Source organism: Macaca fascicularis, chromosome 20 (assembly GCF_037993035.2).
Source record: "Macaca fascicularis isolate 582-1 chromosome 20, T2T-MFA8v1.1".
Classification (NCBI taxonomy): domain Eukaryota; kingdom Metazoa; phylum Chordata; class Mammalia; order Primates; family Cercopithecidae; genus Macaca; species Macaca fascicularis.
This window is the reverse complement of record NC_088394.1, coordinates 79624826-79644620: the sequence shown is the minus strand read 5'-3', so window position 1 is coordinate 79644620 and position 19795 is coordinate 79624826. Positions and strand designations below refer to the sequence as shown.

Here is a 19795-nt window from a genome sequence, read left to right as displayed (position 1 = left end):
TTTTCCCAATTCTACTTTTTTTCCCACTCTTTATTTTTGCAATAATTAATTTTTAGTAAATTTACAGAGTTGTGCAACCATCACCGCTACCTGCTTTTAGAACATTTCATCGCCCCCAAAAAGAAACCTTGGGCCCATTTGTACTAACTCTTCATACCGACTCCCAGCCCCTGGCAACTACTAATCAATTTTCTGTCTCTATAGATTTGCCTATTTTGAACATTTAATATAAATGGAGTCATATAGTAGGTATTTTTCGGGTCTGGATTCTTTCACTTAGCATAATGTTTTTGAGGGTTATACATGTTGCAGTGTGTATTAGTACTTCATTCTTTTTGATGGCTAAATAATACTCCATTGTATGGACAGACCACATTGTTTACTCACTAGCTGATGGACATTTGAGTTGTTTCCACACTTGTCTATTATGAATAATGTTTCTGTATTAGTCTGTCCTCACACTACTAATAGAGATATACCCAAGACTGGCTAATTTGTAAAGGAAAGAGGTTTAATTGACTTACAGTCCCACGTAATCATTTAGAAGGAGAATGAGAAGCAAAGTCACGTCTTACATGGCAGTGGGCAACAGAGCTCATGCAGGAAAACCCCTATTTATATAACTATCAAATCTCATGAGACTTATTCACTACCATAAGAACAGTATGGGGAAAATTGCCCCCTTGATTCCACTACTCTACCTGGCCCCACCCTTGACACTTGGGGATTATTATGATTCAAGGTGAGATCTGGGTGGGGACACAGCCAAATCCCATCAGCTGCTGTCCATATCTGAACACAAAGGACTAGATATACATATGTTATGAAATTTCTGGACCAGTAAGACAAGACTCCAAATGCCTCTCCCAAGAGGGTCCCCTTAGAAGAACAGGATCCCTGGTCTTGCCACAGTGAGATGGTATATTAGTCCATTCTCATGCTGCTATGAAGAACTTCCCGAGACTGGGTAATTTATAAAGGAAAGGGGTTTAATTGACTCACAGTTCCGAATTGCTGGGGAGGCCTCAGGAAACTTACAATCATGGCAGAAGACAAAGAAAAAGCAGGCATCTTCTTCACAGGGTGGCAGAACAGAGTGAGAGGAAGCAGGGGAATGCCAGATGCTTATAAAACAAGCAGTTCTTATGAGACTCATTACCATGAGAACAGCATGAAGGAAACTGCCCCACGATTCAATTACCTCTATCTGGTCCCACCCTTGACATGTGGGGATTAAAATTAAGATGAAATTTTGGGTGGGGACACAGCCAAACCATGTCAGATAGGTTGGTTTCATAGGCACTGAATGTTAGGATCTCAACACAAACTTTCAGAAGTTAGCTCTGAGAAGTCTTAGAAAGTAGTAGACTTTTCCAGCCAGTTATCCCAAATCCTACCTCTATCCCGGTGGTAGGCCCAGAGGCATGCAGCATATGTCTTACCTTGGAAGTTATGAGTACAAGTGGTTTTATTTGGAAACAGTGTGCAAAGTGAGGTTGTGTGAAGAATGAAACGTAGGAAGACAGAGAACAGGGAAAACAGGAAGCCCTTTTCTGAGCTCTATAGAGTCTGAGCTTTAGGATTTTTCTTGGTCCTGGTATATAATCAGTGCTCAACATATGTTTGAATTCTTAGGTTGGTGCACAAGTAATTGTGGTTTTTGCCATTACTTGCAATGGCAAAACCACAATTACTTGTGCACCAATCTAGAATTTGATTTGAAAAAAACCAAATATGTATGGCTCTTCCTGTAAATATAATCATATACGTTTGTATTTCCACAAGTTGGCTTCTATTTTGAGAGCAGTGGCTATGTCTAAATTCGAATCCTTCGTTATCTAACCCTTGGGGAGAAAACAGTGTGTGGTGGGGCAGAGGTCTGCAGAACTGGGACTCAGAACAAGATGTCCATACCAGGGACATGGAGAGGGACCTCAGCTAGTGTCCCAAGGAAGCCTGAGGCCCAAATTCTGGGAGGATAATCAGGAAGATGGGCCCATCTGAGAGGAGCCACAATGTAGATATGAGCTAATGAGCGATCTTGAGCATGGACACATGAGCAGTACAATCTATGGCCCCAAATTCCCTCTAGGTTGCTGTGTGTCTGTTGAACCTTCAATAAGCAGCTGTGAGCAAATACATGCCAGATCTCTTCTGTCATCTGAACAGGACTCTACATGTACCTTCACCTTTGCTTTAAAACTGAGAGTGAGCCAGGCAACAAACCTGTGCATGTACCTCCTGTTTAAAAAAAAAAAAAAAAAAAAAAAAAAGCTGAAAATGAACCAGGAGTTTTCTCTCTAAGGTTATCCTTTGTTTTATTTTATCCTTTGTGTCCTCTTTAATATGGTTTTTCAGCACCAGTATGTTACGAATCACTTTTACTGAGCTCTCTATAAGCTGAGAATCTCTCTTTTTTTTTTTGGAGACGGAGTCTCACTCAGTCGCCCAGGCTGGAGTGAGTGCAGTGGCCGGATCTCAGCTCACTGCAAGCTCCGCTTCCTGGGTTCATGCCATTCTCCTGCCTTAGCCTCCCGAGGAGCTGGGACTACAGGTGCCTGCCACCACGCCCGGCTAATCTTTTTTTTTGTATTTTTAGTAGAGATGGGGTTTCACCGTGTTAGCCAGGATGGGCTTGATCTCCTGACCTTGTGATCCGCCCGCCTCAGCCTCCCAAAGTGCTGGGATTACAGGCGTGAGCCACCGCGTCTGGCCAGAGAATCTCATTGTTTTTAAACTTAAAATCAGTTTTATTGCTTTGTTAATAGAGATCTTGCCAATTTCATCTCAGAAATCTCTCTCTCTCTCTCTCTGTGTTTATATATACAGAAACATTTTAATAGTAAGCCAACAACGAATCTGGTGGAAAATAAGTTTGCAATAATATAATGTCAGGTTTCTATGTGTACTATACTTGATGTAGAACTGAAGCAATTATCTACATAATTTGGGCTGAAAAATTATCTTAGAAGAGACAATAATATAAAACTAAACTGTTGTACAAAAATTCAACTTTCTGGTTTTTGTTTCCATATCACTGACTTTAGACAAAAGGAAAAAAAAGGGAAAGAATTAATTTCGAGGCCATGTTTAAACATGACAGTTTCATTTTATTCATTCAGTCAATAATCATTTACTGGGACTCTACCCTCTGCCTAGATGGAAATGCGTTAATGTCAATGGTACAGGTGCCTGCTCTTGAAACGTTAATGGTATGGCAGGAACAGATATGTAAGCAGATGCGGGATGGCGTTACAAGCACAGGAAGAGAGGTGATAATAAAATGCTTGTGGCTTGGGATAATTAACTGCCTGGGGATAGATCTGAAGGCTTCATGAAAAGATAGCATTTGAGTGTGCTAGAAATGAGAATACCTTGAGGAGAGGATGAAGGTTGTCGTAGGGGAGGAAGTGGTGTGGGTATTTTGTGAGAAGTGCAAAGACTTTAAAGCAGGAGAATGGCTTTGATACAAAGCAGAGGATTCAGAGGCACAGGCAAGAATGGACTTGAGTGAGGAGGCCAGGACTGTCACGGAGGCCATGGCGAGGGCCTCAGGGAAGGTAGGCAGGATGCAAGAATAAAGGGCTGACTTCAGGAGGCTGAGCAGGCTGATGGGGTGGGAGCCTCAGGGAGGAAGGGGCCTTGCTTGGGGACTGGGTAGCTGGCAATGCCAATATCAAGCTAGGGAAGGGGGACTCCAGAGGGGGACCAGCTAAGAGACACTTTGGCAGGGTGAACTGAGCTGGTAGAGATGGGCATCACTGACAGTATTTTAATGTCAAAATCAGTTTCTTTCCCATAAAAAAGGAATGAAAATGTTCTGTTTAAGATGGTTAATTTGCCTGATCAATGTAGAGATATCCTGCTGTCAGGCTTCCACCTGCCCATTCAGCCAGAGACAAGCTCCATGAATTGATGCCAATGTCCAAGGACACTTTTCCTGGCTAACTGGATTTAGCATTCTTGTCCAAGTGGGGGGCTCTGTGGCCCATACATTCCCTAGAAAAATGCTCAGATCACCACCAGGGTAGTCATAAGTGCCTTTTCATAGTTTGCCTCAGCACTCATGATTCTGTAATGACATGCTTAGAAGATCAGTCCACAACGCAGTTCAAGTCAGTTCACTTAAACATTTCTTATATGCTTATGAGTACTGGGAATCGTGCATTCATGATTTCCAACCCTTGAACAACCCAGCAGGCAGATGGCATTATCTTCATTCTGCAGGTGGGGAAATTGAGGCTGAGAGAGTGTAAATCTCTCGCCTATCGTTGCACAGCTGAGATGGGGAGCTGAACTCATCTTGAGGTGTGGGTGGCACTAGGCTCCGTTATCTCAATGGACCCAGTGTGCTGCCTCCAACGGCTCTGATCACAGCTCACTATTACCAGATCTTAAGAGTTCTTTTATTGGGCCATTTTGTCAGTGACAAAACTGTAGGTAGTATTTTCAACATGATTGATATTTTGCAAATACTTGAAGTAAGCAGGAATGATGGCTGGGTCATCAATTTATTTTTCTTCCTCAATTAATATCACAGCTGAGATAAGGGGTGTTAAACTGGCTTAATTGGGTTGCCATCATAACTAATGGCTTGATTTTATCCAAACTAGCATCTTTTAAGTAGAATCAATCTAAAGAATCTTACTCTATCCCCCTGCAGTCTAGAGCGTGGTTGAGCTATGAAAAGAGAAAGACCACAGACTGAGGTATCTTTCTGAAGGTCAGTTCAGAGCCCCTCCCACCCTCAGTTTGGGGGCTATAAATTCAGTAGTTCAGTAGTCATTTCACTCTGGGGCTGAATAACAATTTTTTAAAAAAATCAATCTAAGCGTATTTTGAACAGTATTTCAATTTTGAATCAGCTGGCATTATCGGAACATCTATCTTACAGGGGACTGAAGGAGAAGACAGGCTGGGACATGATATATCTTAGCCTATGAAAAATCATTATCTTAGTCTATTCCATTTTAATTTTACAGCTGTTATGCCTGGTTCTATATCTGTGTGTCTTCTTGGTAACCCACACCACATTTTTCACTGGCAGGCTCAAACATGCTTTATATAAGTTGCTAAGTCATGAAAACATGCTGCTGAATTTAGTGGTAATTTGGCTTGTTTTAAAGCCATCACTCCCCCTGTTCTTCTAAATGGAAATAGATGGGGAACATGACGCGTTTGATAATCATATAAAGACTTAATACGGGCCGTAGAGAAGGTTTTGGCTTCCAGGTTCAAACTATTTCATATGCCCTGAGCCTTAAAGGGAGCTAACAGGGACACCTTTTGTTTTCTTCTTTCTTTAAACTTGGCAGAGTATGAGAGGGCATTTGGGCTTCCTGGAGCAAAATATTTGTCTTCATTATCTGCAGTCATCATTTAGACCTTCTGTGAGAGCATAAGGGGCCCCACTCAATAACAATCATGGAACAACGAACGTTAAACAATTTTCAAGCAAGATGGGGGGAAAGATTAGGTTATAGGTAAGAAAGAGGCAGGAAGACCAGTCTCAGAGAATTCTGAGCAGTGAGCGTGGAGTGACTGAACCAAGCAGCAGCAGCCAGCGATGCTTTTCCTGCCTGTGGCCGTCCCCAGTGGGATTCCAGAACCCTTACGAGAAATCGCTCGTGACAGTTTTCAGCTCACATAAGACAGGGTGACTAACATTTGACCTTTCTGGTGATTCCCTGAGCAGGATCGGTGTTGCTGCTGGGATTTGGCCAGTGCTAATTGCTACTGCCTTGCTCCACTGCCAGCACTTTCCCAAAGGGATTCCATTTTATTGCATTCCCGAATGTTCTATCTACATCCTGGGTTTGTCCTTAACAGTTATTATTATTATTTTTTCTCCTTTCTTAAGAGAGGGCAGCAATTCCGTGTTCGTTGAAGTCTTTAGTAAAAGAGTTCCTGTACTCTGAAGGCACTATCTTGACCTTTTCAGAAAATCTAGACCATAGAAGGCAAATGACGATATTCATCTCTAAAGATAAAATGCCTGCCAGCGTTAAAGGCCACACCTTATTCATCTATAGGATTAAAGGCTTTACTCATGGAGTCATTTGGCCACAGCCAGTTTTGATGTAGCAAAACAAAAGCTTTTATGCTCTATTGAAACAATGTTCTTAGGTAATTTACAGCTCATTAAAGTTACTTATTTTATTTTTATTTTTTAAATGGGGTCTCGCTCTGCCACCCAGGCTGGGATACAGTGATGTTATCTCGGCTCGCTGAAACCTCTGCCTCCCAGTCACAAGCGATTCTCCTGCCTCAGCCTCCTGAGTAGCTGGGACTACAGGCATGCACAACCACACCTGGCTAAGTTTTGTATTTTCAGTAGAGATGGGGTTTTGCCATGTTGGCCAGGCTGGTCTCAAACCACTGACCTTAAGTGATCCACCTGCCTCAGCCTCCCAAAGTGATGGGATTACAGGCGTGATCCACTTTGCTGGTTATAGTGCATTAAAATTATTGATAACAGTTTGTAAAATCAAGTTAGCCTAAAGCTGCCTCCTTAAATATGCTAAGTTCCCCCTAAAGGTTTCTCTGTACATAGTGAACTATAACCTGAACGGAGGTGTAAACAGACTGTCACCTACTCTCGTGCCAATCTCTGAGTCTGAGTCAATCAAAGGGCCAGCTGTTCAAATCGCGTTCAAAGAAGGCAAATGCCCAGTGTAACCAATCCAGCTGCTTCTGTGCCTCATTTCCATTTTCTGTACGTCACTTCCCTTTTTCTGTCCATAAATCTTCTTCCACTACACGCCTGCACTGGAGTCTCTCTCCACATACTTTGGCTTGAGGGGTTGCCCAATTTACCAATTGTTCTTTGCTCAACTGAACTCAGTGAAATCTAATTTAGCTAAGGATTTTCTTTTAACAAGTTTAAAGAAAGTACCTTGAATATTCTCTTGGTTACAACATGTCTTTTCCTCCTCAAGTCATCTGCAACGTAGGCATTATCAATATTATGATGAAGCATGATTCTAGAAATTATCTAGATTAGCTTTGGGGCCCCAGGCAAAGAGGTCCAAAGGGCTCTTTATTTCTGTTAACCTCAGATCAGGTTTTCAGTCCTGCTCTTTTGACATCACTCCATTCTGATCTCACAGTTTGTATCCTCTAAGAGGTATCTAAAGGAAAGTTATCTTTTGGTACCATCTTATAATTGTTCTAAACTGAGTAAGTTGAGCTGTGTGTAGCAGGTTACAATAGTGTCACTTCTGCCCTTTGCAAAGCATGGTAGGGACTGCAGGGAACATGCTTTGCTTTGTTCCTTATGCAGAACTCCTCTCACTCACCTTTCCTGGCAGAATTGGCCCATCGGCAGACTGGGATTGTCCTTCCTTGGAGTAAGATGCTGGGAGTCTGTCTAAAGGCTCAGAAGGTCCTTAGAGAACATGTGAATGGTTACAGGACTAGGCACATGCTCTCTCTCTGTAACCATGCATTTTTTGTTAGATTCTTATTGAAACAAGGAAATCTTCATGTATCAAATACACAGTTTGAAGAATTTTCACAATCTGAACACACCCATGTGGTCTAGTACTACCAGATCAAGAAACCCATCCACAAGGTGATCTCCCAGCAAGGATGAATTTCGCCTGGGTTTGAGCTTTATATAAATGGAATCATTTAGCATGTGTTCCCTTGTTTCACTCTTCTTTTGCTGCACACTGTGTTTGCGAGATTCACCCATATTGTTGTGAATAGTTGCAGTTCATTCACTCATTATTATTGTACGGACTCCATTTTGTGAATGTATCACAATTTATTCTTCTACTTTTGCTGGGCATCTGGATCATTTCCAGCTTTGGGCTCTTATGAATAGTGGATATTCTGGCACTTGTGTTTTGGGGAACACATTTCTGTTGGATAAATAATACCTACACATGTAATTCCTGGATCATAGGGCATATGTATGCTCAGCTTTAGTTGATCCTTTGTTTCCAACATGGCTGTACCAATTTCCACTTCTAGCAGCTGTGTATGAGAGTTCCGGTTATTTCACATCATTGACAGCACTTGGTAATTTTCATCTTTTCATTTCAGCCATTTTATAGGTATGGTGCTGTACTGTACTTCATTGTATTTCCTTGATTAATTTGTGCTTTAATTTATATTTGTATAATTTAATGTATGTATCTTTATTTAATTGAGTTGAGCATCTTTTCATACATTTGTTAGGATTTGTGTAACTTCTGCTGTGAAGTATTTAAGTCTCTTATCTATTCTTTGGGTTGTGTCTTTTGCTTACAGATTATAGGATTTTTTGTTTGTTTGTTTGTTTTGAGACAGGATCTCACTCTGTCCTCCAGGCTGAAGTGCAGTGGTGTGATCATGGCTCACTGCAGTCTTGAACTCCTGGGCTCAAGTGATCGTCCTGCCTCAGCCTCCTGTGTAGCTGGGACCACAGGTGTGTGCCACACCACTTGGATAATTTTTTTAAAAAAATTTTTTTGTAAAGATAGGGTCTTGCTTTATTACCCACACTGGTTTCAAACTCCTTGGCTCAAGCGATCTGCCCGCTTTGGCCTCCCAAAGTGCTGGCATTATAGGCATGAGCCACTGTACGAGGCCTGTAGCATTTCTATGTACTATAAATATCTTCTACTCTGTAGGTTACCTTTTTACTTTCTTAACTGTGTCATTTGATGAATCAAAGCTCTTAATTTTAATATAATCCATCATTTTTTTTTCTTTTGTGGTTAGTATTTTTACATCCTAATTACAAAAAGCTTTGCTTACACAGAGGACATATATGTCCTCATATGTTTTTCTCTAAAATATGTACTATTTTTCCTTCTATATTTTGATCTGTAATATATCTAGAATTAATTGTTGTATATGATTTAAGAGAGGGATCAGGATGCATTTAAAAAATATGTTTATCTAATCAACTTGGCCTTATTTATTGAAAGACCATGCTTTGTCACCTGCGCTGCTGTGTTGTGTCGTCCTTGTTAGAATCAGAAACTGTGTATGTGTGGATTTCTTCCTGAATTCTCTATTCTATTTCATTGGTCAGTTTTTTCCTATCTTTGTGCAAATACCATGGTTTTAATTACTATAGTTTTCTAATAGGTCTGGATATATGTATGTTAGTGTAAGTTCTACAACTTATTCTTCAAGATTGCTTTGGCTATTTTTCACTCCTTGTATTTCCATATAAATTTTATAATCAGTATATCAATTTCTGCCTCCACCCCCATGCTGGGGTTGGGATTTTGCATGGTATTGCATTGAATCCCTCAGGTCAGTTTGAAAAGAATTGTCATTTCAATAGCATTGAGGCTTCCAATCCATGAACATGGTATATCTCTCTATGAATGTGGGCTTCAAAAGGGAGAAAAAAATTATCTTAGGCAGTCATTTGTAGTTTTCATTGTAGAGGACTTGCATATCTTTCTTTAAATTTGTATCTTGCTATTTGATGTTTTTGATGATATTGCAAATAGTATCTTTTAGAATTTTATTTTCCATTTGTTTATTGCTGGGGTATATAAAACAATTAATTTTGTATACTGATCTTATATCTGATGACCTTTACTAAAATCAGTAATAGATTCTCTGAAAATTCTTTTAGATTATTTTAGGCATACCTTTTGTGAATAAAGAAATTTCTTTCTTTTAATTCCTAAGCCTAGTATTTCTTTTGCTTGCTTTCTTGCTCTGGCTGGCACTGATGTCACAGAAAAAGTTTTTAGTATTTCACCACTGAGAAAGATGTTTGCTGTAGCAGCAGCTCCTTCTGTTATTTTTTTTAAAACCAGACTAAAAAAGTTTCCTAGTTTGCTAAACATTATTTTTAAAAAATCATAAATCAACATGAATTTTTTTCAAATGCAACTCTTGAGATGATCATATCTTTTTTGTTTGATTAATATTTTTGTTAAGAATTTAAAAATTTATGCTCATGAGTGAGATTGCTCTGCAATTTTAATTTCTTATAAGATCTTGTCAGGTTTTGACAAAACCTGGTCTCATAAAAAGAGGTGTTAAGTATTTCTTCTATTTCTGTTTCTGGAAGGGTTTGTGTAAGATTGTTTTTCCTTCTTAAATATTTGGAAACATGTAGTGAAGCCATCTGGATCTGCAGTTTTCTTTGTGGAAAGGTTTTCAAGAACATTTTTTTTTTCCCCATAAGCATTGGGCTAGTTAAGATTTTCTTTTATTATTATTATTATTATTATTATTATTATTATTTTTGAGACAGAGTGCAGCTGGGGTTACAGGTGTGCACCACCATACCTGGCTAATTTTTGTATTTTTTAATAGAGAAGGCTTTGTCATGTTGGCCAGGCTGGTCTCGAATTCCTGACCTCAAGTGATCTTCCTGCCTCAGCCTCCAAAGTGCTGGGATTACAGGCATTAGCTACCATGCCCAGCCTCTTTTTAGGTTATTTATGATAAGTTTTAATTTTGGGGAAACTTGTCCATTACATCCAAATTGTCAAATATATTGCATAATGTTCTTCACAATATCTTTGTATCTTTTTGATGGCTATAGTCATTTTTCCTTTTTTATTCCCAGTTTGGTAATTTGTGTTTTTTTCTCTTTATGCCCAACAGTTTCGGTAAGAGTTTACAATTTTATTCAATCTTTTTATAGGACAAGCTTTTGGATTTGTTGATTTTCAATTTTTAAAAATTGTTTGGAGATAGAGTCTTGCTCTGTCACCCGGGCTGGAGTGCAGTGGTGCAATCTTGGTTCACTGCAACATCTGCCTCCTGGGTTCAAGTGTTTGTCCTGCCTTAGGCTCCCAAGTAACTGGGATTACAGGCACATGCTACCACATCTGGCTAATCTTTGCATGTTTGGTAGAGACAGGGTTTTGCCATGTTGGCCAGGCTGGTCTCGAACTCCTGACCTCAGGTGATCCACCCACCTCAGCCTCTCAAAGTGCTGGGATTACAGGCGTGAGCCACCATGCACAGCCTGGATTTGTTGATTTTGTCTCGTATATTTGTTTTCTATTTTCTATAATTTTCTTCTGGGCACTGGTTTAGTGCATCCCACAAGTGTTGACATTTCATATTTCGATTTTTGTTTTTGATTATGAGTTATTTGGAAGTGTACTGTTTTATGTTCAGTCAGGGTGTTTCTGGTTATATTTTGCTACTAATGTTTAGCTTAATTCCATTGTGATTGGAGGATGTACTATAAATAATTGCAGTTAAAAACATTTGTTAGACTTTTCTATATGGCTCTGCATGCAACCAATTTAGGCAATTTTCCTTGTGAATTTGAAACGAATGGACTCAGTTGTAGAGTTCAGAGCTGTATATATGTTAGTCGATGAAATTTGTTAATTATTTTATTCAAATCTTTTACATTTTTACTCCTTGTTGTTTTTTCTTGAAGCTGATATGAGCGATGTTTTAAAGACTCCCACAGTGATTGTAGATTTGTCTACTTCTCTTTTTAGTTTTCTCTGCTCTGTATATTTTGAACCTGTGCTGTCTGGTGCATACAGATTTAGGGTTCTGATGTCTTTCTTTTTGATTGCTCCCTTTATCATTACGAAATGGCCTCTTTACCTCTTGTCATGTTTCTTGTTTTAAACAGGGGTGTCCAATCTTTTTGGCTTCCCTGGGCCACACTGGAAGAAGAATTGTCTTGGGCCACACATAAAATACACTAACACTAATAATAGCTGAAGAGCTAAAAAATAAAAAGCACCACAAAATTTCATAATGTTTAAAGAAAGTTTATGAATTGGTATTGGGCCACATTCAAAGCCATCCTGGGTCACATTCAAAGCCATCCTGGGTCACATATGGCCCACAGGCCGTGGGTTGGACAAGCTTGTTTTAAAATATATTTTCATGTGTTTTGGGAGAGACTGTATTATCAAGGTATATTTTTCTTTTATTTCCATCCTTTCTTTGTTCTTTTATTTAAAGTGTGTCTGTTGTATGCAGCATCTAGTTTGCTGATTTTAAAAAATAGTCTGATAATCTTACTTGAAATATTAGTCTAAACTAAAAAACATTTAGTTTACATTTTACATTTGACTATGGTATAATTAGGTTAATACTTACTGTATCACTTTTTTGTTCTATTTGGCCATCTTTTAATGTTGTTTCCCCCTCCTCTCTTGTCTTGTTTTGGATTAGTCAAATATATTTCCTTCTATTAATTTGTTAGTTTTACTTGCTTTTTATATTCTTTTAGTAATTACCCTAAGGATTATACAATATGATACTTGACTTATTACAATCTAATACAAAGTATTGCTTTAACTACATCTCCAACGTTGCAGAAACTGTTTTAACTAAATTTATAGTGTCTCACTTTTTCTGTTATTGCTGTTATGCATTTTAATTCTATAAATATTTTTAACTGCTTATGTCCTTACAATTTTACTTTATTTACTTTTTTACTTTATACATATTTAACTTTCTGTTTTTCTGTTTCTTGTGTTTCTATGCCTCTCTGGTATCATTTTCCCTGTGCCTGAAATATTCTCTTTAGTAAAAGGCATAAACCTGCTTGCAACACAATTCTTTTTTTTTTTTTTTTTTTGCCCCGGAAGTCTTTAATTCACCTTGATTTTGAAGGGAAATTTTTGAGGACTATAGAATTCTACGTTGGTAGGTATCTTTAAAGTGCTCAGAGAAATGTTATTCCATTGCCTTCCACATTCCATACTTCTATTTAGAAGTCAGCCATAAGTCATATTGTTGCTCATGTGTAGGTAAATACCTCTTTTATTCTCGGGCTATTTTTTAACATTTTCTCTTTGAAATCGGTTTTCATTAGTTTGGCTCTAGTATCCTGAGGTGTGTTTTTCTTCAAATTTATCCAGCTTGTGGTTTGCTAAACTTTTCAAATTAATAAGGAGAATGTCTTTCATCAATTTTGGAAAATTCCCACACATTATGTCTTCAAATATTTTTTTTCCACTCCATTATCACTCTCCTATCCTTCTGTAACTCCAATTTCACACACTAGTCTTTTGCCAGATTTTTTTCCATTCTTTATCCTCATTGTGCTTCCCTTGCAATGTTTTCTATAGATTCATATTCTAGGTCAAAAATCTCGTGTTCTGCTTTTACTTTTTATTTTTTATATATTTTTTTGAGACGGAGTCTCGCTCTGTCTCCCAGGCTGGAGTGCAGTGGCCGGATCTCAGCTCACTGCAAGCTCCGCCTCCCGGGTTCACGCCATTCTCCTGCCTCGGCCTCCCGAGTAGCTGGGACTACAGGCGCCCGCCATCTCGCCTGGCTAGTTTTTTGTGTTTTTTTTTGGTAGAGGCGGGGTTTCACCGCGTTAGTCAGGATGGTCTCGATCTCCTGACCTCGTGATCCGCCTGTCTCGGCCTCCCAAAGTGCTGGGATTACAGGCTTGAGCCACCATGCCCGGCTTCGTGTTCTGCTTTTAAGTTTACTTAATGAGTTTTTAACATGATGATATGTATTTCAGTTCTGGAATATCTATCTGATTCCTTCTGAAAGATTTCAAATCTCTTGTATAATTCTCCCTGCTTGAATCTATCTTTTATTGTAGCTCCTTGAACACACTACTAATCATATTTATTTTAATGTTCTTGTGTGCTAATTCAAATATCTGGATCCTCTGTAGTCTGATTTTTCTCTTGGTCATCACTTACACATTCTTGTTTTTTACAGGTCAAGTAATTTTTTAAAACTGTAAATTGGGAATTATTAATAAAAGATTGGAGAGGCTTCCTATGACATATTCTGCTATGAGATTTTCCCTCTCTTGTATTTGCCAGATAGGGTGAGGTATTAGTCCATTTTCATGCTGCTGATAAAGACATACTGGAGACTGGGCAATTTATGAAAAAGAAAAAATGAGGTTCAATTGAACGTACAGTTCCACATGGCTGGGGAAACCTCAAAATCATGGTGGAAGGACAGGAGGAGCAAGTCCCATCTTACAGGGATGGCAGCAGGCAAAGAGAGAATGAGGAAGACGCAAAAGCGGAAACCCCTGCTAAAACCGTCAGATCTTGTAAGACTTATTCACTACCACGAGAACAGTATGGGGGAAACTGTCCCTATGATTCAATTATCTCTCACTGGGTCCCTCCCACAACACCTGTGGATTGTGGGAACTGCAATTCAAGATGAGATCTGGGTGGTGACACAGAGCCAAACCGTATCAGATGGGGACTTGCTTCATCAACTTAGTAAGGGTCAGACTGGGCTGCAAGATGAACAAGACTGAGTCAGCTTCTGGCTTACCCCTGTTGCTGAGTATGGCCTGACTGGGATTTTGATTGAAAGTCTAGAGTATCTCAGCCTGAAAGGCTCCGGGAAATCCAATTCTTCCCTTCAGTGGTTACCATCCTAACTCTCCAGCCATCCCATACCCCATCCTTTAACCCCTTATACCTTCGAAATCTGGCAAATACCTCAAATGAGAGAATGGCTATGTATTTGAGGAGAGCTTGCTTCCTTTGGTAGGTCTCTCTTTCCGGTGAGACCCAAGGATATTTCACTCTGTCCTTTACAGCATTTGTCCACAGAGGAAAAGCAGCTTTGTGTTTAAAACCCCTCAAGTTTCCAGTTTGTCACGAAAGCTCCCTGTGATTCTGTCACCCATTTCTAATTTCTTTTCCTCCATCTTAGGCTCTCTGCATGGGCCAAGCTTGACTCACCTAGAATCAGACAATGCCCCCAGAACAAAAAAAGGTTTTCTTTGTGAAATAATTTTTCCCTCTTTGGTAATTTAGTTTATCTAGGTTTCACTGCTTCTGCAGCTCCCTGATTCCTTTACAATTAAGATTTTTTATATTATCTGATTTTTGTAATTTATCTAGATTTTTCTAGTTTTACAGTGGAGATATTTCCTTACTATATCCTACATGGAAGTTCCTGAAGCCATATATTTTATCAACATGTTTTGGCATTAATTCCCGAGTTACTCTTTGTTTGGAGAAATCAATTTATTTTGGTTTAGCTTTCTTAGTGTTATATGCCAAAAATCCTTATTCTTTCATTCCATCAAATAAATTAAATTTCTAAAAAGCTAATAAAAACAAATGCTCACTTTGGATAAAGTTGAGACATCAATTAGCACTATTTACTTTTTTTTCTTTTTTTTTTTTGAGACAGGGTCTCATTCTGTTGCCCAGGCTAGAGTGCAGTGGTATGCTCTTGGCTCACTGCAGCCTTAAGCCTTGACCTCCCTGGGCTCAGGTGATCCTCTTTCCTAAGCCTCTTGAGTAGCTGGGACTACAGGCATGTGCCACTGTGCCTGACTAATTTTTGTATTCTTTTTGGGGATGGAGTTTTGCCATGTTGCCCAGGATGGTCTTGAACACCTAGACTCAGGCAATCTGCCAACCTCAGCCTCCCAAAGTGCTAGGATTACAGGTGTAAGCCACCGTGCTTGGCCTACTAACTCTGATCTAATAGATACTGTTGGTTTTTCCTGGTTAAACATAATACTTAGAGGTAAGTTTTTGATGAGGCAAAAAGGAGCTTTTAAACAAAAGTTGCTCTGATTTATAAGGTCTTTTGAATTTATGTTCTTTTTGCTGTAAGTCCTTTGGGTCTTGTTCAGGATTATTATTCCTAACGATGGTTTTGTATATTAATGTCAACCTGGTTTCTATTTACCATTACATCTTTGGGGACATTTTAGCTCTCTGGAAACATCTGTGGCACTAGATTTTAAGTTTCCTTGTCTGATATTAGTGTTAACAGAGTTAGACAACAAGTAGATTTCAAGCTGTATTTTTCTTGGGTCATAGAAGGATCATTCCTGGCTCTACTCTTTCCTTTCTGGAACCCCCACTGGGGTGCGATTAATATGTAGTGAACATTTAATATGGCTTTTGATGGAGAATCTAGAGGGTACAGGACTTCACTCATTTCTCACAACAACGTTATAAGTAGGAATTATCTTCTTCATTTTGTATATGTAGAAAACGAGACTCAGAGTCTGTAAGAAGCTTTCACAGTTACACAGCCAGACCATTCATACAGGTGTATGCTGAATGTTGAGAAAACATAGCTGAGACTCAATGAGTCTCATAGATGAGAAACCGCTATAAGGTATTGTTAGGTCCTAACTACATTGTACATTATTTCTTCAAAATCAGATAGCTAATAAGTGATATGGCAGAAGTTTAGACCAGATTGCTGCTTCCACACAGAAATTTTAAAGAATGTTAAAAATGCAAGAAACTAAAGGTAGAAAAATGCTATCCCAACGGTACGACTTTTAGAAAGTCAACTACATTCGATGTCTGTTTCCTAATCTGCAAATTTTGGTTTTGTTCTTCTTAATAACCACGGGCAAAGTATTTACACACATAGTGTCACTTAATTGATTACTGCATACCTGTAAAGAAGGCTCTCGCTTCTGGTAACAATTCAAGTATACTGCATTTCTAGTTTCTTTGGATTTATAATTGCACGAAAAATTTCACAAAGAAATGCCAGCCATACTGTGCTATATTTCATCCATACTTCATGACATTCTTTGCTGAGAAATTTCTCTACATATGCAGATACTTCTACATAGTACAGAACCCTGCCATTGTTACTTTAGCTGACCAGTAATGGATACTTTTCATTTCACACAGCATCTTAAACATTCTTGGCTTATTTTCATCCCAGAGTATGTACTTAGTACTCTGTCTAGACCTCTTCCTTCTGGAAAGCTCTTCTGTTCTCATAAGTCCTATCTCTTTTGTATGGGCAACTCCCTAAGCAAAATCTCTCCTTAGCCCATTTCTATCTTACCAGCTTATTCTGGGACATAATCTCAACACCCACCCTCAAAACAGGAAGGACCAATCCTCTGAAACTCATCCCCTGTTTATGTTGCTGAAATCATCATTCCTGATTTCTGGACCAGAAACCTGAATATTGCATTTCTCTAGTTCATGTTTAGTATAAACTCTCGACAAAGATTTGTTTCTTACTTTCAGATGTTATCTAGGTTCTTCCTCTCTGGTCCATTCATGTTATGCTTGTGCAGACTCTGACCCCATCAACTAAGATACCTGCTATGGCTTCTAACACATTTCCCCACTGCAGGCTGACTTTTCCCGAACTAACCTCACTACCTTGGCTTGGTCTTCTCTCTTCTCTTACCTGTATTTCTGCCGCAGCTGCCTAATACCTCCCTCCTCACATCTTGCCATCATCGCATCCATTTTCTATGCAGCTATAGGATGTATCTTTCTTTTGTGTGTGTGTGTGGGAGGTATATATTTTTTTTTTAGTAGAGATGGGGTTTTGCCACGTTGGCCAGGCTGGTCTTGAACTCCTGGCCTCAAGCGATCTGCCCACTTCAGCCTCCCAAATTGCTGAGATTGCAGGTGTGAGCCACTGTGCCTGGCTGGGATGTATCTTTGTGAAACACAATGTTTATTCTGGGGGCAAGTGAGTGATACTGTCAAGGCCAAAGTCCTTGGCATAGCGTGTGGAGCATCTCATGATTGATTTCATGATTTATTCTACAGGCGTGTGAGTGCCTGCTCTAAGTCAGGCACAATGGCAGGTGCTGGGCATTGAGCACAAGACCCAGTTCCAACTTTAGAACAGTCCGGTATCCACACACTTCTCTGCCCTTATCTTTGCACACAAAGAACCTGCCATGCTAGCTTCCACTAATGCTGACCGACTTCCCAACTTCTCACATATTTATTCTTCTAGAATGCCTTACCTTTTAAAAAAAAATAGTTAAGTTTTACTGAGCCCTTGCTACATGCAAGGTATTGTTCCAAATGCTTTATAGGTAATGACTCCTTTCAATCTTACATTACTTTGCTAGAGCTGCCATAACAAAGTGCCACAAAGGAGTGGCTTACACAGCAGAAATCTATTGTCTTACAGTTCTGGAGGCCTGAAGTCCAAGACTGAGGCATCCGCAGGTTTGGTTCCTGCTGAGGGATGTGAGGAAGGCTCTTCTCCCAGCCTCTCCCCCCGGCTGCTGGAAGTTTGCAGGGAATCTTTGGAACTCCTTGACTTGCAGAAGCATCACCCTGATCTCCGTCTTCATTTTATGTGGTGTTCTCCCTGTGTGCATGCCTGTGTTCAAATTCCCCCTTTGATGAAGACATCAATCATGTTGGATCAGGGCCCACCTTACTCCAGCATGACCTTATCTTAACTAACCACATCTGCAACAAGCCTGCTTCCAAATAAGGTACATGCTATGGAACCAGGCATTAGGACCCCAATATATCAACATTGAGAGGACACAGTTCAGTCATAACAATTGTTAAAGTAAATTAAAATGGAAATTAGGCCTGAAGAATCACTGGGCAGAAAAAGCCAGTTAGGTTTCATAAGTCACCTTAACCTTGCTTGATCTGCAAACATAAGCAAAACTGAACATGAGCAATTTCTTTTTTTTTTTTTTTTCTTTTTTTTTGAGACAGTCTCACTCTGTCGCCCCAGCTGGAGTGCAGTGGCACAATCTCAGCTCACTGCAACCTCTGCCTCCCAGGTTCAAGAGATTCTCCTGTCTCAGCCTCCCAAGTAGCTGGGATTACAGGGGTGCGCCACCACACCCAGCTAATTTTTGTATTTTTAGTAGAGACGAGGTTTCACCATATTGGCCAGGCTGGTCTCAAACTCCTGACCTTGTGATTCACCCACCTCAGCCTCCCAAAATTCTGGGACTACAGGCATGAGCCACTGTGCCTGGCCAACATGAGCTATTTCTTATAAATGCCTGTATTAAAGAAAAATGAAATTTAAGGCTAACCAATCAGAAGCTGCCAACTAACTCTTAACACCAGGACTAGCATGCCCTACCTTTAATCAACATATCCTTCATCACGCAGGTGAGATGTCCCCTCTCTCAGGCAGCTCTCCATGACTACCCCCACGGCTGGACAGGGGCTTCTCTCGGCTTAGCTCCATCAGAAAGTTAGGACACTCTACTGTGATCTTCTGTGTACTTGACTAATCTTCCAAATAACTCATGAGCCCTCTGAACACAAGGACCACGTATTATTCATCCATGAGTCTCCAGGAGCAAGCACAAGATCTGGTCCAGCTCTCAGTTGCTGAACATTGTCTACCTGATATTTCATCATGTCAGTTTCCTTCTCAAGAAGTTACACGGTCTTCTGGTTGCCTGTTCTATCAAATGAATCATCTGGCTTTGAAGATGTGACTTTTCCACATACATCCAAATAGATTCCTACATATGCACTTATAGCGGACACAACAGTTATTTTTTCCTCTTCTCACCTCTGTGCTGTGCCGCCTTCTAGTTTTGATTCCTCTGTCTTAGATTCCTGGGTAATGACACTCATCCAAATCCTACCCATTTTTCAAGGCTAAGCTCAAGGCTTGCCTTTATTGTGAAGCACTCTCCACCTATTGTATGCCACATGGATTGCTCACTTCTTAGACTTGTCTCTTAATGGTTTGTGTGAGTAGCCGGCAGATGAGGACCAGGACTGAGAATTCTTAGTTCACCCTTGTTGAGTATAACAATGGGCACCTATAAATATTCATCTTGATATGGAAGGACTGAAAAATGAGTCTTTAGCCATAAACAGCTGGCTTTTAGGAATAATAGGGAGAACAAAACTTCTTGTGTGATTGACACAATACATATTGTAGCTTAACATGTCCCCAGACCAACTGGAATGCCCTCATCTCAGTTAATGGCAAATCCTGTGAGCTCTGCATTCAAAATATATATGACCTCTCTTTTTATCATCCCCTCCTAGTCTCTGGTCCAGGCCACCATCTTGCCTAGATTACCATGCAGTCTCCGAAGAGGTTGCCCTTCTTCTGCCCTTCTGCCCAGCAATCTGATCTCAAAAGAGCAAAGAACAATCATGGCACT

The 19795-nt window shown here is 39.8% G+C and overlaps 1 protein-coding gene across 3 annotated transcripts in view; it reads right to left on the bottom strand.

Moving 5' to 3' along the window:
• CDH13 (cadherin 13) overlaps positions 1-19795 on the bottom strand; it is a 1164779-nt gene that overhangs the window by 30035 nt on the left and 1114949 nt on the right. The gene's annotated exons all lie outside the window — the stretch shown is intronic.